Consider the following 16507-nt stretch of genomic DNA (forward strand, 5'->3'; position numbering starts at 1 on the left):
TGGAGCTGTGAAGTCCATCTTCCCTGTGAGTCCTTGTGTGCAGGCGACCTTGAAGATGTGCTGGGTGAGAGGGCACCCAAATGTTCAGAGCTGATGGCAGGCAGCACCCCCGTGCAGGATAAAAGGCAGCTTTTATCATTGCAAAAGGTGATTGCAGTGGTCTTTTTGGGGTGACTTCTTGTGACGTTCCCACCTCGTGGTGATCAACGCCTGGAGCTGGAGTCCTCATTGGGCTGCAAGAGGAAAGCCACCCCAGGTCCCGTAGGTGTTGAGCCAGCGGCTGGAGTTGGAGAGCTGGGGAGACACAGTCCAGGGCCGGAAAGAAGTCGCCGGGCTCCGAAACGGTTTAAAGCTACCAGCAGCCTGCCTGATCATATATTGTATTTGGTGACAACATCTGCTCGAGATATTCCTGTCCCTGTTACTCATTCCTGCCCACGGAGCAGCTCAGGGAACTGATCTGATGTAAATAAACGTGCTGGGGGTTTTCTAGGGTGAGCTCAGGTTGTGGGCTGGCACAGGTGGGTGCGCCGTGCCGCCGGGGTGGACGGGATCGCGGGCAGCGGTGATGCTGCCTGGGGCTGGAGACGGGGGCTTTGCTGGGGCGATGCTGTGGTGTCTGGGGTCGGGGGCTCTGCCTGGCCACTGGCCTCTCACAGGGCTCGTAGTGACTTTGGCCAGCACCGCTCAACCCAGGAGGGCATACGGTGCCTGTGCTGTCCATCTCTCCTCCTCCCATGCCCCCGTCCTTGCCCCCGGCTGGCTGAACGGTTCCGGCTCCATCCCAGCGCGCTGCGGACAGGATAAATCCCTTTGCAGGAAGACGTTGACCACAAAGCTTTTATACGGTGTGGTAATGGCACGTGCTCATACTTGCTGATGTTTCCCCTGTGCTTGACACTGAAATTGGTTTAAAACTCAGTAAGTGTCTAGATTTATTTTAAAATATTGCCTGGCCCTCATTCACTTGGGGTCTCTTGAAGTGTGCCACGATGAATAATGCGGAGAGCAAGCCTGCTTTGCAGGCTTAAGCTTTATTTCTGTTCACGACATGGAGGTCGCTACGTTTTACATCCCGTCAGGAGGGTGGGTTGTGATACAACTCAAAAGCAGTTTTTGTCCGGCGCCAAGGGAGCAAGAGGAGCTGTTGGGGCTTTTGGCTGCCCTTCCTTGATGCAAACACTGGAGTCTCTGTGCCTCAGTTTCCCCCATCCTCTGCATGGATCGGATGCTCCCCTGTTAGGCACAAGCATGAACTTTATCGGGGAGAGCACCCAAGGTGCTCCGGGTGGAGAAGGCATCATTACAGCTACAAATCCTGTGGTTGTGATGTTGGTTTTTTTTTTCTCAAGCCAGAAAGTAATTTCATTCCGGCGAGCTCGCTCCCCCAATTAGCTATGTAAATGCAATGTTGTGATTTTTTTCCCCAGGTGCTATGCAAACGAACGCTGTTCCCAGACATCTCCCGCTCGCCGCCCATCCCTCCCTCCGGTTGTTGGGATGCAGGTACGCTGCCTCCTGCGCTGGGAATGGCCCCGCTCATCTGTTTAACAGATGGATGTGGCTTGTTCCGGAGTGAACCGCGTGCCGTATGGCTGGCAGTTGCCATCCTCGGGCTCAGCCCTCAAAAGAGGACCCCGGAGCCGGGGCTTGGTCCTGGGTTCAAGCCAGTTGCCGGCCAGGCTGGAGGAGGGAGAACTGTGTCTGCCTGGCGGCTCGTGCATGGATGGCGGCGAGTGGAGGCATGGGGTGTGTTGTCTGAAAGGGGCTTCTTCCCTGGGGAGGGCATCCCAAAAATAATCGGTACTGCGAAAGCTGGTGTCGATGCCGGGATGCTGCATCGCTGGCGTGGTGTGGCGAAGGGGCTGCAATGTCCTCGTGGTCCCACGCCGAGCATGGTGCATGCTGAGAGCTGCAGCTAAAGTGACTATACCAGCTCCAAGCAAGTATTTCCAGCCGGTGCTGCCCTGCCGGCTTGGGATCCCGACCCACCCTCCCCAGCGAGACGCACAATCCCAGGTCTCTGCTCCGGTCCCTTTGCCAGTGCTTCTGTGTCCCCTTCACGGCGTAGACGAGAGAGGCCCTTTGCAAGGAGAAGGGCGTAAAGCCATGGGAGAGAGGAGGGACATCAGTGCCGGACCTGAGCTCCAGCAGTTGAGCGGGGAAGGGAGACTTGGAAGAAGAGGAAGGAGCCGGGGCCGGGCTGTGCGTGCTCAGGGGCCGGGGGAGATCGCTTTGGAAGGCTGAAAAGGATCCTGTAAGGGGAGGATGGCTGGGCGCCAGCCAGCTCTTTGAGGTGGTAACTAAGTCATCAAGAAGAGCTGGTGTGTGCTGGCGAAGCCTCTCCCGTCCGGACGTTGGGGAGACGAGCAGATCTATAGGATGCCTTGTAAGTAGAGCGGCGTTTTAGGGTTTCGAGTGCTGTTTGCTGTTCTGTGGCTTGGAGGGGAGGAAGGCAATCGTGTATATATATCACAGAGCCGAGCAGTTTGCTAACAGGAAGGTTTCTTTTTTTGCTTAGCATTAACATTTCAAGGTACAGGAACTCTTTAGGTATTTAGTGTTTTATGGTCTTCCAGACTGGCTATTAATACTCTGATTTGTGTACGGGGTGAAGGGAGCTGGAGGGGCTGAGCGTTGAATGTCCCTTTGAAGGAAACCAGCCTTTTGGTAGAAACTCTACGGCCACGAGCAGAGCATTTCTTAGCTGCCCTGACCTCGGGGAAGAGTTAAAGCCCCTTGCTAGCAGGGAGGGTGGGTGGTTCAGCTCTCGTGCTCTGCAGGGAATGGATCTTGCATCAGAAAAGCAAAGGCTGCATGTGAAACCACCCTCCAGCATAAGGGTGACCGAACGTGCCATGGCTTTGCCGGATAGCTGCCTGGTTCTTTTGTGGAGGAGCCATATCCCCGCAAAAGGCCCTGCTTTTGAGGGGCTCATAGCCTGTGCTCCTCTCTGCTCCATCCTACAGACAAGAAAACAGGAGCTGTTGATGTTCCCTGCGATGGATAACTCAATGGTAGCTAATGGTAGCTTGAGCCAGCTTGTGTGCTGTCCGCGTGGTCTCTGTAAGTGGGTTCAGTGTTTACCTGTTCCCCCATGGGCGTGAGGAGGTGCATGGCATTAAAAAGATGGAAATTTTGGGATTTCCAGGCTGTGTACTCAACAGTAGTGCCTTGGCTCCTGGCAGGAGCACCTCCCTCTGTGGGGCCCTTCAAAGGTGGAAGACGCAGTGGAGAGGGCAGCAGCAGATCTGGTTCTGGTTTTTCTTGTTGTGTGAATGGAGGCTGTTTTGGGGTTCCCGTTGCACTGCTGCCATGCCCGACGCTCCCAGTGTGCTTGAGCCCTGGGATCAAATGCATCTGCCTTCCTGCAGGAAAGGGGCTCTCCTCAGCCGCTCTTGGCCGGGAGAAGAGGACAGGTGAGATGCACCACATCTTTGTGGTGTCCTGACGGTCTCCAGCCTTTGGCCGCAGGAACGAGAGCGACCAGACTTGCAGGTGCCTGTTGTTTCTGGGCAAGAAACCAATGGCTTCATCCTCCAGGCCACAGAAGCAGCCAGATTTTCTGGGCAAGGAGGGGGGTCCAATTTGGTGCAGATCCCAAGCTGGTAGCACAAGGAGCCCGTGATGAGAGGTTGGCTCCTCTTTTGAAGTCATTGTCATGAAGCGGAGCATGTGGAGTTGGGGTGGGGGACCGGGGTTTTGTTAAATCTGGGCATGGAGACCTGTGTTATGGTGCCGTGCTTTGCTCCTTACCCACTGCTCTGCCATTGTGCATTGCCCAAAAGCCCTTGGGAACCATCCTCACCGCTCAACCCGTTTCAAACGCGGCTCTAAAGCAGTGTCCAGCGAGAGGTGCCTCAGCAGCCCACGTCAACCGAGTGATTCCAGCCTCCCGCCAGCAAGTGGGGCCATTAAAACCCAGTCTCCTCTGGGAGCTGATGGTCTGATACGGGAGATGGGAAGAGAACTGCTTTCAGTTTCCCATTGATCCTAACGAGCCAGCGTGGGAGACTCGGATGGCCTGGCTGTGTCAGTTGCTATTAGCGCCAGCACTCAGTACTGCTCTCAGGTCCGCCTTACTTCTCAGTTCTAGGAAATCAAATGAATAAAGAGAAAACCACTTAGGAGGATTTTAATCAGAACTTGGCAGAAGAACTTAAGGAAACCCAAGAAATCTTCTGACAACCGCGCTTCATGCTGAGATTGCCGATGAATGGAAAGGGCAGAGATGGGGCCGTGGCTCGGGTGGGTTGGGTTTCTTCTGGCCGGTTTAATGGGATCACGTTAAGTGTTCCTGCCTGCCCTGGGCTGGGTGAGAGGAGGGAGAAAATAAGCCTTTTTCAACGTGCTGGAGACTTGTTGTCAGCTGGAAATGAGGCAGAGTCCTCTGGGAGCCGTTGATGAAAGTCATCCCAGACCTGCTGGAGATGGCCAGCGTGGCTTGAGAGGAGAAGATTGCTTAATTTATAGTAATAGTGGCCTTGCAGATTGGGGCAGTAGTGTGATATGGTTGGATTTCTTTAAGAAGTTGACCTTGACAGGCTTGAGGAGTGGGCCCATGTGAATGTCATGAAGTTCAACAAGGCCAAGTGCAAGGTCCTGCACCTGGATCGGGGCAATCCCCACTATCAGTGCAGACTAGGGGGGCGAATGGATTGAGAGCAACTCTGCAAAGAAGGACTTGAGGATACTGGTGGGTGACACATTGGATATGAGCTGGCAATGTGGATTTGCAGCCCAGAAAACCAGTCATCTCCTGGGCTGCATCCAAAGAAGCGTATCTGGCAGGTGGAGGGAGGTGATGCTCCCCCTCTACTCCGCTCTCATGAGACCTCACCTGAAGCACTGCATCCAGCTCTGAGGTCCCCAGTGCAAGAAGGACACGGACCTGTCAGAGCAGGTCCAGACAAGGGCCATGAAAATGGTCAGAGGACTGGAACACCTCTGCTGTGGAAGAAGGCTGAGAGAGTTGTGCTTGTTCAGTTGGGGAGGCTCTGGGGATACCTTACTGTGGCTTTTCAATATATAAAGGGGGCTTATAAGAAAGATGGAGAGAGACTTTTTAACACGATCTGTAGTGACAAAAGAAGGGGTAACAGTTTTAAACTGAAAGAAGGTAGATTTAGATTGGAAAAAAGGAAGAAATGTTTTTATGAGGAGGGTGGTGAGACACTGGAAGAGGTTGCCCAGAGAAGTTGTGGATGCCCCATCATTGGAAGTGTTCACAGTCAGGTTGGACGGGGCTTTGAGCAACCTGGTCTAGTGAAAGATGTCTCTGCGCATCGCAGGGGGTTGGACTAGATCTTTGAAGGTCCCTCCCAACTCAAACCAACTTAGCACCATAGAATCACAGAAGGTTGATGGCAATGGTAAATGTTGTTGGGTGTGGGAAATGCTGCTGTGAGGTTCAAAGCCCTCGTGGGTGACCTCCGGGTTCAAACTGAGGCATGCGTGAGGAGTGTCTCCTTGCTTGGACAAACCTGTTGCTATGACGGGAGATTAATCTCAGCTCTCCAGACCCTTGCTTAGAGCTGATGGCGAGTTTCCCATAACATCTTCCCAGCTCGAGTTTCTCATTTTGGGGTTTGGCTCAGTTGTAACTCCTTCTGTAAATTGTTATTTTGGAAAATTTGATTAAAAATCCATTGAGCGGTACGAGTCGCTTGACCATTTAGGGGAAGGAGAGCTGCAGGAGTGGTTCTTGCGTGCGTGTCCTGCAGATGGGTAACCCAAACCAGCTTTTATTTTCTGATTCCAGGTGAGGTGAGCATTTAGTTTTGGTTTATGAGTGTGGGTCTGGCGCTGCTGAGCAGAAACCCCCCCAAAGTTGTGTTTATTTGTAAAGGGCTCTTCAAGACTGCATTGTACTGTTGCTTTTTGTTTTATTGATATTCCAACATCTGGACTGTTTTTCTAAATGTGCTTTCATCCAAGAAGAGGTTAAGGGAGTGAGAACTGTTCTGATAAAGCTGCCAAAAATAATCTTTGCTTGAGACTAAGTAGCGCTCTCGGGACTTTCTCTTGTAAAACAATTTGTGGGTGAGCACAATGAACAACCCTAGGAAGCCCCCAAGTGCTCCAGCTGGTCGTTCCTGCTGGGGGCTATAGGACTATAAATTCTCCGCGAGAGTGTTTGAGTTTGTCACGTGCTGCATGAGATGACCTAATAGTGGTCAGGAAGTTGCAGGAAATTGTGGTTGAGGTGACCGAATCCTTGAGAGGAGGGATCTGCATGCACGTGGTCGGGTTGATGGGAACAGTCTGGAACCTGCTGATGCACGCATCCATCTTCCTCGCCCCCCGCAATGAATTGCTTTTGCTCCTTCGGGATGCTGTCTGAGCCTGCAAAAAGCCGACGTACTGAGCCTGATAGCTGGCATAACTTTAGGTGTTAAGGTGACAACGTGATGTGGATGATCTTTAGGGTATTGTATGAAGAGCCATCTGAAAAGTAGGTTGGTGCAGCATCGGAGTTGAGTGTTTGGCTCTCAGCACCTGGGAAGTGCAGAGCTAAGCTGAGTGCAGCAGCCTTAACTCTGCCCCCTTCGTCATGCTCCTTCTGGCAGTGTTTTCGCTAAAAATCACACGTCCGTATGCTGTGACTTTGTTTGACAACTTGTGCAGTGAAAAGGAGCTACACTTCTTCCTTGATGAGACATGTAGGTATACGCGGCATGTGTTCTTCAGAGTTGTGTGGCCATGAAGCAAAGTATGTTTTTGATGCCATCTGCTTTGTAGGGGACAGAGTTAGGTCCGCTGGAGGAAGCTTAACGTGCTCCCCTGGCTTGCATGGGATCCAACCCTGGCTTTGTGCTGTACCGTGCCTCTCCTGAAGGACCCGGGATTGGTTGTATTGGGTCAGCTCGGTTAATTCACAATTAACTGCATACAGAACAACTCTTAAGGCGCCATTAAGAAAAGCATGCTTTTAGGACTTTCTTCTGAACCTCTTGGCTGGTTGCTTGCGTATCCCGTCAAGCCTTAGGGTTCATGTTTTGTAGGTGGGACTTTCCTGGTGAGAACATTGGTGGCTGTCATGTCCCGTTGAGTAATATGCAAAGCCAGGATTTGAGTGTGCCACCGCTCGAGTTCATTTAAAACAACCAGCGGCTTTGGAGGGAGCAGGAGCGAAGGGTGAGTGCAACCAGGGGATGACACCACCGCCGGTGAGCAGAGGATTGAAGTCATGACTGATAGCCTTGACTCCATAAACAGTTTTGATACTAACTTGGAGAAGGACGTATTGGTGGGACAGCATGTTCCTTCTCAGGGGCTTCTCTTGGCTCTAGAAACATGAACTCTGGAAAGCACCATCAGGCTTGGTGGCTCTGCCTGCAGAGCTCCTCAAAGCCCTGGGACGGCTGAACACATCCACGCTGGCCAGGAGCCATGCTGCAAGAGTGGGGCAGGACATGGAGCCCGGCTCCGGAGACTCGCTGGAGGACTCCAGCTGGCTTGTAACCCAGTGGGGCTGAAAGCAGCCGCTGTTCCATCTGGGCCAAGAATTTGTAAGGGCTTAATTGACCTGTCCTGGCGCTGGGCTGTAATGCCGTTCCAGTGTCAGATTTATTGCTATTGGCAGGCGCTCACCCGACAGCCCAGTGCAGCTTCTGCAGCTCGTGTGTTCCTGGTGGGGCAAACGTTGTTTGTTTTTTCTGGACTGAAATTAAAATCTCAGTGTAGGGTTGCTCATTAGGCTTTTTTGAAAGTCTAGTACTGCAGGTCTTGACGCTTCATCTTGTTTCTTACGGAGTGTGTATTTCTGAGTGAAGTGTGATCAATTTGGTGAAGATTTTGGTCCTTCCCCTTACTCAGACCTTCTCTGCGTGGGGGGAAGAGATCTTTTTATCTGTGTACATTTTTCATGAGCACATTAACAGTATGTGGCCTGGGCTTCACATGCCTTCCTGGGGCATTTGCAGCCTGGTGGTATTTTGCTGGGAAGAAGCCAGCCGCTGGGAGCAGAGCTACCTTGCAGAGGAGCTGCTTCTTTTGGGGGGACAGGGGGACTGCCTTGGGTTTGCAGCTTGGTCTGAAGGATGACCTGCTTGAATCACAGCAGGACATGGGGTGCTGGCACATGGATGTGAGTGTGAGCAACCCAGGGAAGTTGAGCTTGGCTCCGGAAGGTGGTTGTTTCAGAACGGTGGTGTCTTGCTCTGCAGGTCTTTCCCCCAGCATCTAAGTCTGTCGTCTTGTCTCTGACTGCTTCAGCGCCTCTGCCATTCCCACCCGTTGTCCTTGTAGGGGAAGCAAGGGAACCAGAGGTGCCAGGTTTGGTTCCACCTTTTGGTCTCAGCAGTATCTGACTTGCAAACCCCTTGGACGGGTGGTGCTCTACGAGAGCCTCCCATGCTTGAGATGAAGTTCAGCACGAAGATTTTGCCTGGAGGCGCTGGATTGGGATTCATTGGTAAAGGAGGCAGGCCAGCCATGTAAAACACTCCCTTTCACATGCCCCAGTGGTTCCTTACTGCCAGGGTGTCCTACCAAAGCCAACTTGCATGTGAAAGTGGCAGTGTCAGCATGTGGGCGTGTGCCGAAGCACACCTGCATCTCGGGATGTTGTTTTCTCCTAAGCTGAGTGTGAAGAATAGAGACCGCAGCTGTGCTGACCAGCTAAACTGTCCCAAAATGAAAAGCCTTCATTTTCTTAGCTCCTCCATAAATCTGTCCGAACATCAGAAGTGGACTGTTACACCTCCTCTGCCATGTTGTAGCCTGCTCTCCTTGTTGGCGTCCTCTGAGTGCCTACACACAGCTCACTCGTTGCTCGGGGGCTTGCCACTACTCTTTGTGCCTTTACACTTAAGAGTCAGGTTGTCCTGGATGATGAGTGGCTGAGATGTGAGGTCCTGCCGTCCTCCCTGCTGCCCAGGTGAAGACCACAGCCGTGGTCTTCCTACTTGATGGCTCCTGCCTGGAGAAGGAAGCAGGTTATGTGGGGACAGGAGGCAGCGTTGGGGTATTGCTCTGCTTTGGGATCTCCAGTCTTTCCTGTTGTCCTGAACCACTTTCAGCCCAGACAGGTTTCAGGAGACAGCTCTCTGGACACAGCAGATATTTGGTTATGATCTCTTGGAAGATGGGAAATCTCACAAAGTTCATGTTCAGCCTGAGCTTGGGCACAGGAACTTTCCTGCCTGCTTGCGTGATCATTGGAGCTTTGCTGCTACACTAGGAGGTGTCCTGCCTGTCTCGGCCACCTCTTCCCACACTGATGCTCAAGGGTTTGTGCAACCGTGTGGGGAACTGGGTCAGGGAAATGATCCAATTAAAAGCTATGCCGAGCGACGTCAAAAGCAGGTTTAACCAGGCGGTTTCCCAACGCTGCACAAATGCTTGTGTTGGTAAAAGAGGGCTTTGGGCCAGGGTAGGAATGAGCAGCTGTGGATAGAGCATGCTGGGATGGTTTCTTCTGCTGGTGGTGCCGGTCCATGAAGACTTGCTGAACGTGGCCTGTGTTGGTAGGCAACCGTAGGGACAACCAACCTGAGTCCTGCTGGGATTCTGGCTGGCGACGCTTTGTTTTCTTTCCGGAGAGCCCAGTCTCGCTCCCTTGTGGATGGGTTGATATTTCAAGGCTGCCGTCGCTCATGGAGAGCCTCCTCGCCACACTTTCAGTAGGCTCCTTCTCTCCCGAGGGTGCAGCGCAAAGGGCTGTGGGCACAAGAGGGGAATGCTGGAGCTGCACCGCACCCATGCCCATCCTCGCTGCCTGGGGTGAGGGGGGTTGCCTTCAGTAATCCTGACTAATCCTTTAATCTGTATCAACACTGATAGGTATTAAAGCAGCAGATAAGGTTCAGACCATGGCTTGGAGCTCAGCGATATCCCCACCCTCTTCCAGCTAAATCTGTGCTGATTGCGCTTTCTCTTAAGGGGACCGTGCTCGTTTGCTGAGCAGCTGGAGCGGGTTGAGTGGGTAGATTAGCTGCGCCCAGCTGGAGCATGCCCTAGTTGCCGGGCTCCAGCTTGCCAGACCAGTCCATCGATCTGTCTACGTATGATCCCGGCGACCAGCATCCCGTGCTTGCTGGAACGAACCCCTGCAGTTGTGTGTTCCTCTGCCGATCTGGAGCAGATCTGCCGCCTCCTGCTTTTTATCTGTTACATCCACCTGGATATAAGCCTGATTTGGCTCTAAACACTTCATGGAGCTCTTAGGCAACAAATGTGAAGCTTTCCTGGATCAGCCAGTGCTGCCGATCTGTGGTTCCTTGCTTCCTGCTGCTCTGTAGCAGGATTTCCCTCCTACAACACCTCCAGATTAGGACTCCCACCACCACGTCCTTCTGCTCCAGGCTTTCTGCACTCTCTTCTTTTTGGGCACCTTTACTCATGCCTGAGGGCTGTGATGTTCTCACTTGTACAGCATGTGGGCACCTTCGGTTACCCAAATGATCCAGTGCTCTCCTGTGAAGGTGGGACTCCAGAGCTGTCCACCGTATTTGGTGGACAGCAAGTGAAGGATGTTAATGCCTGGAAGAGCAGCTCCTGGTTGAGTTCCCTATGCAAAGCAAACTGTCCCTGTTGTTTTTGCCATTGTAGGCTCATTCCCCCTTTCCCTGTCCTCTTCCAGCTTCTCCCCATCCTCATGGGATTGCTCCGAGTTTGCCACTGGTTCCCTCATCAGCAAAGCCATGGTTAATCCTTCCCTTAAATCCTTTAAGCTGTCAGCAAACAACCCCCTTCTTAAACTTCTAGCACGCAAGCTTGGCTGGGACAGAGCCTGGCTCACAACCCCAAGGTTTTATTTTTGTTCCCAGATCATCAGCTCCTGGTCCCATTTTTGGCTGGCACTGGAGGCTTCCCCCACCATTGCTGTGGAGCAATGGGTGGCTCGCTTGTGCGTGGCCTGCAGTGATATATCCTAGGTGTAAAAATATTCAGGTTCTCAATTACCTAATGACAGGTTCCCAGTGTGTCATGTTGTTTGAAGTCGCGGGTGAAGATTTGTTGCTTAGATTCAACGTGGCTGAGGTCTCACCTCTCCGAGGAGCCTCCTGTCCTGTGGGGCAGCATGTGTTGGCCTTGCTTCTGGTCTACGTGGGCTGGACATGCAGCTGGTGGGGCCAAAATGGGCTAGAAAGCTAGAATAAAGCTTTTTCCATAGGCATGCTCACCTCTCTGTACCCGAACCCTCAAATCTTTGTGTAGCTGTTTCACTCTGAGCGATGATGATGGTGCACTGACAGTTTGGCTCTTCCAGGTTTGTTTATTCCTTCAAAACACAAGGTCGTGTTGTTGTTTTGGGTCATATTTTCATCAGTGACTAGGTTAGGTGCTTCAGTTGTTGCACGTCTTCTTTTGGAGGATCTCTGAATGTCCCCTCCTCGGAAAATCGGCATCCTCTAAGGCATTCGGCAGAACCCAAGGGAACAAAAAATCGGTGAGCGCTTCTCAAAGTCTTAACCTGCATGTCTTGAGTTTCTCTCCCATGTAATTTGGTTTCTCTCTTAAAACTCTGGATGAAATACGCTTTGGAAGTGATGGGATTTGCATTGCACTTGCTCTCCGGGGCTGTCAAACAAGCACCGCAAACCTATTCCCACTCTTGATCCCAGGGGGAGGAAAGGCTCCGAGACTCCCTGAGGAATATCGAATGGCATCTTGCCGCAGAGTGGCTGTGTCTGGGGATTACTTGGTAAAACAAGGAAGGAAAAAAAGGTTAATACGGCGTTGGCAGCCGGCAGCTCCAGAAGCTTGTGTCCTTCAAGCTGCAATGGCTCAGCTGGGCGACTCTCGGCTGACTCAGGTGCACGTGGTTCTCAGGTTATCCCTCCGGTCTGGCAGAGGAAACACTGTAATAAATCTGAATTTCTGAAAAATTGATTTCTTAAAATTGATTTCTTAAAAAAAAAAAAAAAAAATCAGTGTGCTTGTTAGCACAGACTAATTGTGAAAGCCACGTGGCTTGTGAGAGTGGACCTGTGAACACCCTCTTTTTGCACAGGCTGTTTTGCTGCTCGCTCCTTGCCTGGCAGCGCAGGAGAAGGGACTGCGTAGCTCTGTGTTCAGGCACCGTCGCACCAGCGGCGGGATTCATGGAGCAGCCAGCTCTGCCACCGAAGCCTGTAGCGCCACGAAAACCCTGGGGCTGAATTTGGGGTGAGTCGAGGTGGGAGAACACCCACGGGCAGGTGTCGGGCAGCTGCAGAGCTGCTCCCATGAGCAGCGCTCCTGCTTGCTGGTTGCCATCGCTCCTTCCAGGAGCAGGAGGGAGGATCAGCCTCCAGGCGTTACATGCTTTCATGCAGGCTGATGTGCTTGCTCACCTACCACCGGCAAGCACGGGCTTGAACAAAAGGCGGTTGCCTGAATCTGCCTGGCTCTTTTTTTTTTTTTTTTTTTTGCAAACAAGCTGGGTGATCTCGGCTTGGCTGTTGGCACCACGTCTTGCAGCATATGACAGATAATCGGCCTGGCTCCCCGCCCGCGGAGGAGGCGAGGCTTCTATCGATATGTTACCTGGAAAGGCACGTCGGCTTTATAAATCACTGCCTGCTGCTGCCGGTGCTTCGCGCCTCTCTCCTGCTTCTTGGCAAATTCAGTATCTGCCACGAAGCTACCCGATTGCTCCTCGCTGCTGGGTGAGCGTGCTACTTGTGATCGGAGTCTGCCCGAGGCAAGGAGGCAGGGCAGGCTTCCCTTCCAGTCCCCTCTCCTCTTTTAACGTGGTTTCTCAAGGGACGAGCAAAGAAAGTAAATCTAATAAACCGCAGGCTGGAGGCATGGCTCACCCCTCTGCCTGCGCTCCTTGTGACGTGGAGGACATCTTACGGACATCGGGACTGCCACCCAACCCCAACCGACAGCCTAAATCTTTAAAAGCCAAGGATCGGTGGATGAAGGATGGTTTTGCTGTAGCAAAGCTTGGATTTCGAGCAGTTGGCTGGTGCTCAGCCTTGGGGTGCACCAGGTTTCCAGCTCATATGGTTTGAACTACACCAGCTCCCCACTGGTGTGGGGATCGGTCACGAACTGACCCAGGAGCAACCGCGTGCTGGAAATGGGGTGTGTGCCTCTGAACGTTTTTCTAGAAACAGTGAAATCAATGCAGTGAAATGTTGTGGCGTCTCCTTTGGGGGTACTAAGCGGGCTGTTCCCGTGGGTGTCCTCGGAGAGAAGCCTCTGCTGCCAGCTGAGCCTTTCCTGCCAGCTCCCTGCTCGAGCCGGCGGCTTCCCGGCACAGAGCGTCTTGTGCCTTTCCTCCAACCGTACCTGAATTCAGAGCCCAGCTCATTGGATTTTTGAAGCCACCAGCAGGTTTGCTAACAAGCAGGAGGAGGGCTTGGGATCTGGCCAGGGACTCTGCTTGGCTCCATGCTTGATGGGTTACTGGAGTTCGGTTTTGGGATGTCTCAGGCTGTCCTGTCTATTGTAGGGAGCAAGGGGGGATGAATCCCCTGATCTCGGCACAGGCTTGTTAATGAGCAGAAAGCCGTTTTCCGTCGCTGGATGAACTGCATCAGGAATCGCTTGGCGGGGGCACGGTGAGGCCCTGAGCTTTGTGAGTGCTGGCAGTCCCCAGCACTCACTAAACAGAGCAAAAAATTGCCGTAGCACTTTATTCCAACAGCAGGAGCAGAGGCGAGCAGAGCTGCCAGCCTGCCTGCACTCGGCTGAGCATGGGGAGACTGCCGCTGCCTGACTTTGCCATCCTGGAGCAGGCAACATCACTGGGCTGGGCTGCCAGACATGATGAAGAGGAGGGTTAGGTGAGAAGGCTACAAACCGGTTGGTAGACAATTCCCATGGATGCTTTCCTCGTTTGTCTGCCTTCCTTTCAGGGCCGGCTTTTCAAGCTGGGGATCAGACCAGCAGCTCCTGCTTGATCTCCCCTTCCTTGAAGGTTTTTGCTCCAGCTGTTGGTGCTACTGTATTCAGGCTTTTCCTTAAGCATCTGCTTCTTGTGGCTAAATATGCAGCGAAGCTGGTCACGGATCCTGGCTCTTGGTTTGCTGCTTTTTGGCGATGATGCTTTTCTGGCATCCCAGCGTCTCCACTTTCCAGGCTGAGTTTGGGGAGCTGCAATCTCTGGGATCAAGCCATGGAGGCTTTGAAGGATGACGTCTCCCAGGGACGAGCTTTACTCTCCTGCTTGCTGCAGTCAGTGGGACGGTCAGGGTGTGATGATGGGGACTAGGCAGTGCTTTTGGGTGGGAACTGCGGTGCCTTTGCAGACCAGAGCGCCGGCATGGTGGTGGGAAGCTCCATCTCCCATCCCTGCTCGCCCTTGGTGGTGGTGTTTGCCTGACCTGGGTTTTTTGCGATGGCTTCTGGCTCCTGGGAAGCGTGCGGGAGGGTTTGTGCATGTGGGAGGGTCGGAGACCTCTGTATGGGGCTAAGAGATGACTTCAGGAAAAGGACTTTGGGGCTTAAAGCACAAAGAAAGCCACATTAGTGGTCTGGGTACAGCTCAAGAGATGCTCTGGGAGCGGGATGCAGTGGGTGAGGCCACCGCAGCTGCAGCTGTAAATAGTGCCCCTCTCCTTAGGGAAAGAGTAAATTGTTTCCCCTTGCTTGCTGCGTCCCTTTCTCTCTCGTGGTGCCCTGTTCTTCCTCCTCCCTGCCATTAATTGCTTAGCGATTGCTGATGCAATTAAAACAAGATGTGTCTGCAGTCTCTGCACTCGCCTCCCTCCTCCGGGGTCTTCCTCTGCCTGCGTGCGAGGAGGGTGGGAGCTGCTGGCTCAGGAAAGCAGCTCTGGTCCCCGTGTTGGCTGGCTCCTGCCTGCAGCGTTGGGCAGCAGCCGCACGGTCCTCCCAGAGCAGGGAAAGTGGCAGAGCCGGGGCTGGAGCAGGGGTGTCTCTCCTGGCCCGAGAAGGTGGCTGTTTGACTCTTGCTGCCTCTGAGGACGCAAACGAGCTGGAGCAGAGGCTGGCTGGCTTCTTGCAGCTGACGTCTAATGGAAAATGTGTATTTTCCTTTGCTTGGGGACCAGGGTTTGGTTTCTAAGTGCGATGTTGTATGCGTCAGCCTGATGAAGTGCTGGGCAAAGCCTCCAAGGTTGGAGAAGACCTATGTGGGGGAAGCAGAAGGTGGGGAGGCCACCGCTTTGGTTTTTTTGGGTGGTCTCCATGCTCCAGAGCATCCTCCCGCTCTCCAACTGCGATGCACGTTCTCCTGCGGCCTTGGTATGGTCATGAAATGCTGGAGCTGAAACCCTGAGCTGGGCTTGGCCCCTGGGAGGACTGTGGCACTGGTTGTCCCATCACGGCCGTATCCAGACTGGAAAGCACGTAGCATTGGATGGGCCAAGGCAGGACTCATGGAGGAGGGTGGGAGAGTGGTCAGGCAGAGTGAGTTTTAGTAGAAGGGTGGGATATGCAGCTGCTTGTGCTGTGATGGCTGGTAGAAACACTCCCAAGGCAGCAGAAGTAGGGGCATCTCCAAGTTTCCAGCTCCAGAGCGGCCTTTGGTTTAACGTGTGCATGAGGTTTGCATGGGTCAGCGCCTCGCCAGCAGAGCCAGGGCTGGCTGCACTCTTCCTCTTGCCTCTGGGGCGTCTCGCAGCTTCCAGGCTGAGGTTGTGATGACTGATGGGTAGGACATCTTGTGGGGCTGGGGATCATTTGTGCAGCAGCAAAAGCTGGATGACTGATGAGTCACGGTCTCTTGGCTTTCAAGGGAAGAAGAGTGATAGCCATGGACCATGGGAGATGCTCAGCTAAAGGAACAGGACCCCGTCTCAGTAATGTCTGAGGACAGCAGCTGCAGAGGCTGCTGGCATGGAGGCCGGAGAGGGCACAGAAGATGTTTGCTCCACTCTGGGTGGGACGGGAGGTTGCTAATATAATGGAGAAAGGCTTTTCTCCTCCACTAGTCTGCATGCCACATCTCTCCCTGCTTGCGTAGCTCTGCCGAAGGCAGTGTCCCCTGGCGTGACTCCAACTGGGTGCCCTCCTCTCTGTCTCTGAAACCTTGTGTGTCTTCTGGTCTCTTCACTTGGTCCTTCTGGAAATCTGTGCTGCTCCTCCAGCGCTGCCCTTTGGCTTTGGTGTGTTGCTTTGGCTTTTTACGTCCTTATTTGTGTTCCTTTGGTTACTATTACCTTATTCAGGGACGTTCTTCAGATCCCCTTCTCCATCGTGTCCGTGGTGGCGTTCCTCCACGCGAAGGGAATAATTTCTTGGCTTTTTACCAAGTTTCAGCTCTAATCCTGTTGAATACCTCCGAGCCCCTGGTCCTTTCCTAGTCCCCATCCAGCTTTGCTAAGGCTTTCATCCCTGCAGCCATCACCTTTCTTCTCCGAGGCAGTGCCGTTCAAACGCCAGTGTTTTGTCTTCAGTCTCCATGGCCAAGAAGCATCTTTTGGATCTGACATATCGGCTGTGCCCCTCTCCTTTCCTGGCAGTCTCTGCTGCCATGCGTGTTTGATCCCTTGAGCAGAGGCCTCCCTGGCTTCAGGTCTGGGGCGGCATGGCCTCTCCAAAATGCTGTGCTTTGCTTCCTAATTCTTTTTTTTTTTTTTTTTTTTTTTTTTTGGCCGCTGTACTT

The 16507-nt window shown here is 53.1% G+C and overlaps 1 protein-coding gene across 6 annotated transcripts in view; it reads left to right on the plus strand.

Annotated features, from left to right (window-relative positions):
• ZNF609 (zinc finger protein 609) overlaps positions 1 to 16507 on the plus strand; it is a 73317-nt gene that overhangs the window by 23768 nt on the left and 33042 nt on the right. The window contains exon 1 of one of the 6 annotated variants that reach the window (XM_076348630.1): positions 2382 to 2389. The exons of the other annotated variants lie outside the window; for them this stretch is intronic. The gene's annotated coding sequence lies outside the window, so the exon portion shown is untranslated. Of the gene's footprint in view, positions 1 to 2381; positions 2390 to 16507 lie in introns of those variants that run through there. 6 annotated transcript variants of the gene reach the window in all.

The sequence above is a fragment of the Aptenodytes patagonicus genome, chromosome 10 (genome assembly GCF_965638725.1).
Source record: "Aptenodytes patagonicus chromosome 10, bAptPat1.pri.cur, whole genome shotgun sequence".
Taxonomy (NCBI): domain Eukaryota; kingdom Metazoa; phylum Chordata; class Aves; order Sphenisciformes; family Spheniscidae; genus Aptenodytes; species Aptenodytes patagonicus.